The sequence below is a fragment of the Saccopteryx bilineata genome, chromosome 2 (assembly GCF_036850765.1).
Source record: "Saccopteryx bilineata isolate mSacBil1 chromosome 2, mSacBil1_pri_phased_curated, whole genome shotgun sequence".
In the NCBI taxonomy this organism is placed as follows: domain Eukaryota; kingdom Metazoa; phylum Chordata; class Mammalia; order Chiroptera; family Emballonuridae; genus Saccopteryx; species Saccopteryx bilineata.
Window position 1 is genome coordinate 74674817 of NC_089491.1, and position 4535 is coordinate 74679351.

The 4535-nt window shown below is 38.1% G+C and overlaps 1 pseudogene; it reads right to left on the reverse strand.

Moving 5' to 3' along the window:
- Positions 1 to 2491: 2491 nt before the first annotated feature.
- On the reverse strand, positions 2492 to 3509 carry LOC136322244 (actin-related protein 2/3 complex subunit 2 pseudogene; annotated as a pseudogene).
- Positions 3510 to 4535: the final 1026 nt, after the last annotated feature.

The window sequence follows — 4535 nt, forward strand, 5'->3', positions numbered from 1 at the left end:
TTCTCACTCAGTTCTGTGTTAGTTGGACAATATCCTCATCTTGCAGAACAGGAAGATGAAGCTCAGAGAAAGTGAGGAGCAAACCTAAGGTTACACAGCCAGATGGCGCCAGACGTAGGATTTAAAGATCAATCCACTTCTAGAGACTGGATTCTCAACTGAGTCTCCCAATATTCACAATCCTACATGACACATTGTCTTGTAGATGTTCTTTCCAGATAACTCACTAAGACAATTTTATTTTCTGGTTCTGGGCTCTAACTCGCTGCCTCACTGCAAACAACACCTTTCCCACTATAGGGGAGAACTCTGCTGTTCTTTCCCAGCTGAGAAGTATGACTACTTCACCCATCAAATTTGAACCATTCCTTCAGAAAATATTCACTTACCAGTTTTATAATGAAAGTCATCAGTATTTAGAGCTTTTTTGGATGACTGTGATACCATTATTTTTCAGGAAATAAAGTTATATCGTTTTATTCACATAGAATTGATTGTTTATTAAACAACAACAGCAACATTAGTTGTTAGTATTGATAATATACCAGGCATTCTGCTATAGCATGTTAAACATATTATCTCATGGAAACCTCAGAAAGTTGCAGAAATGTGTTATTAGTCTTGTTGTACAGATGAGGAGATAGAGTTTTAGTAACCTACCTTAGATCCCACAGCTCACATGACAGAGTTGAGGTTTGAATCTTGGAGACCTATTTGACTCAAAGCCATTTTTTTAAACTTAATGTTTCAAAAATTCAACTTCTAAAAAAATAGCGTTTTAATAGAATTAGTGAAATAAGGAAAATCCCTTAAAAAATTGCATGACAGTATGCACTGTAATTCAACAATGAATCTATTATTAAACAAAGAAGAATGTGTCCTAAAAAGATTTTCTGTGTCTGATACCAATAATGGGGTGCTTGAGAAAATAAGTGTGACCTCCTAAATTAAGATTTCAAGTTTAAAATGTAGGATTGTCTTTTAAAAACAGAACGGTTCACTTCCCAAAGATGACGGATTCATGTATGTTGTGGCAGTGTGTGTGTGGCTGGGTGTGTGTATGTGTTTGTGTGAAGCAGGGGATAGAGGGTTAGGCGGTGGAATGAAAAAGAGTGAAAGAATTACTTTACCTTGATCATCTCTCAAAAATTACATGTTTTTCAAAGTTCACATGCTAAGGCAATGGGTGCGTGGGGGAGACCACACTGCTAAGACAGCTGTAGAATGAGATGATGTCTCTGCAGTGCTGTATTTAGTCCTTTCTAAAGAAGAAAGGTTTTCCCTCACAGTGCATTTATGTCAAAATTCTAAAACCTCTCACATGAGCCTATCATATCAACCCTGTCAAGTCTCACTTGCTAAAATGAGTGGGATTTGAAGACTTCTGAGTGTGCTATTACATTTTCCATTTATGTTCAGGGAATATGGCTGTATAAAAACAAGGCCAAGAGCTGTGGAGAGTTGGGGGAATTTGAGGAAGTGACAGCTCTAAATGAGCGAAATCAAATAGATGGATTGTTTCAGATGGTGGAGGACAGTAGTCTCCATCGAGGACAAGGCAAGCAGTTGAGGAGAAATTTTTTATTACACGTTTTACTTTTATTGCCCTAATTAATTAAACTACTTGTTACATCAAATGTTAGAATCGAACTAAAAGCAGCCAATATTCTTTGCTTCCAAACTCTATACAACTTAGAAGTTATCTATTTATTCTCATAGACATAACAATAAAAATATTTTTTTCACTTTATTTTTTTTTAAGATAGAAAGATTTCCTTATTAATGTCTCCAACTGTATTTCTTTAGATAGAGGAGTTTTGAACTCAAATATGTACTTAGGAGAAAACATGTTGAGTTGCATTCTCCTGCAACTCATTACCAGTAACGTATTGCAGAGCAAAATAACTTGTAAGATGTGTGGGAGGGAAGGGAAAGAGGGAGGGAAGGAAGATAAAGAAAAGGAATTAAGTTGATCAAATGATCAAGTAAATTTCTTTTTAAGTGAGATATGGGGCCCCAGCCGGATCCACCCAGCAACTTCTGTCTGGGGCTGATGCTTGGAGCAACCGAGCTATCCTCAGTGCCTGGCTGATGCATGGACCAATTGAGCTACTAGCTGCAAGAGGAGAAGAGAGAGACAAGGGGAGAAGGGGAAGGGAAGAGAAACAGGTGGTTGCTTCTCCTGTGTGCCCTGACCAGAGATCAAACCCAGGATACCACATGACAGGTAGACGCTCCAACCTTGAGTCAACCAGCCAGGACCTCTTTTATTCTTCCTATTTTCTTTCTTTTTTTTTAATTCTTGGAAACTATGAAGTCCTTGCAAGCACAGCTCATTTCTGCAGATTATTTTCCAAACATATACAAAATTGAACCAAAATGGACACTCCCTTAAGATCCTGATGAGGTGCAATATGAAAAGCTACGATTATCCAGTAGTAAATGTTCCATACTTCAGTTGCAATTCACTTCCTCTTCCTGTTCCCAAGAGTCAGTGGGATAAAAACGGTTTTCTGCTTTCTTTCTTCTCGGCATCTGGACAAACGCCATTCAGCACTTTGAGGAAGTCAGTTGTCTTTTCCTGCAGACGTGTGTGCATACAGTCTTGGGAGCACTCGATGTGGTAGAGCAGGTAGTCCTGGAAGGCATGGATCAGGTTGATGGTGTTGTCTTGAGCACTGGAGTCGATGTGACCAAGGAACAGCGTGATGGTGATATGCAAATGTTGTCACCACATTGCTGTGTCTTTCAGCTCCAGGGGAGGTTCCCTGTGGCTAAAGAGGACCCATGGGGCTGTGAAGCTGGCTCTGTGTCCTCCTTTGAACTCCTGCATGAACACCTTTCCAATGACCACATCGTCCTCATCCTTAAACACTGTGTTGAAAACTATCCGTGACTCTGTCCTATTTTAGACTCAGCATACGTGGTCTCATCATCCCTTGAATGGATAAATGACCCATTCTCTCCTTCCTTACCCTCTCCCTGGAACTGGATATATTTCTCAAAGACAGAGGCAAAATAATTCCATTTCAACATGCCAGCCTGCTGCACAGTGCAACCCTTGCATGCAGGCAGATTTTCAAGGTCGTGTAGCAAAGAGACATCATATCCTGATACTGGATTTACCAAGAAACCCTAGTTCACTCTCTTTAGGGACTCATCAGCACCATGTGCTGAAGTCTGCAACTAAAAATACTGACCATCACTTTTGTTTTGTCTCCATTAGGATTTGAAATATAATAGCAGACCCCATCAAAATCTGCAAATTTTACTTCTGCTTCTGGTTTGATTACGGAGGCTGAGTTCTGAAACCTACGCGCCAGCGTCTCCTCCGTGATGCGGTTGTTCACCTCCAGCAGGATGTTGGCGGCAGATGGCCCGAGAAGCCTGAACACACACGCAAGCCACCGCTGCTGCCACCTCACCGGCAGGCCCAGTCTCACCCAGTTCCTGACTCTAGCCCTCTTTTTCTCTTTTTTAGAACCCAGCAAGAAACAAAGAGGTTTCATGAAAAATTTAATATGTCTATTGATTTCTCAATTTCCATAATATAAATTTAATATTTGTGTCCAATGTGAGAAAGCATAACCCTAAATATAACCTTGATTATATTTTAATTTTAACCAAAACTCTCTATACTAGAGGGTACTGGACAAGAGACAGACCAGATGTTTTTTAGCAGAGGAAGGAATGTTTTATTGATGGTAAAAAACTCACATGACTATCAACTTCTATTTCTATAATTCTTAGTATTTTTCTTCCTATCACTACAAGTAACCATCTTTTGAATTTCCCAATAAGCTTAGATGTTTTTTCAAAATTTTAATTTGTTGAAGATGCTTCTTAAAGAAAAACCAAACTTCTTTTTCATTGATTGAGGCCAAATATTTTCTTCTAGTAGCCAGTAGAAGGAGCTGTTGGCATTTGATTTGGCATTATAACTCGACCTGGAAGTTCCTTCTTAATTAATTCAATGTTTGAAATCAAACCACCGTTTAAATGTAATGATATTAATATGCAAGGATCGATGTGTAAATGTGGAGATTTTCCATTCCCATTAAACATTCTACACAACCACAGATTTCTGGTTCTTCTGTGGGCCTCTTTTAGAGAGCTTATGTTATAGAAATGTTGGCTGCTATAAATTAAAACTGCTCAGAACTGAGTTCATGCACCTAGGCAATGATTCAACATTTCGAAGATGGGTTGTAAGTCAAGAAAGAAAGCAGTTCCTTCCTCCTGCTCCTAGGAAGAAAGAAAGAAAGAAAGAAAGAAAGAAAGAAAGAAAGAAAGAAAAAGGATAGCAAAAAATATATATATTTGATGAAAAATAATACTTTACTTTTTCAAATAAAAATTATATACACTAGGTTTATAATAAATTGAAGTATCTTTAAGGAGAAAAATGTAGTTAAGATTTGGGTATATTTGATGCTATCCTTATTATAAAATACAATATGTTTATTTTTCTTATATTCCCTCCATTCAAATTCATTATATTAGCTGTGGGTTTTTAAGAATTTGTTTTGTAGACT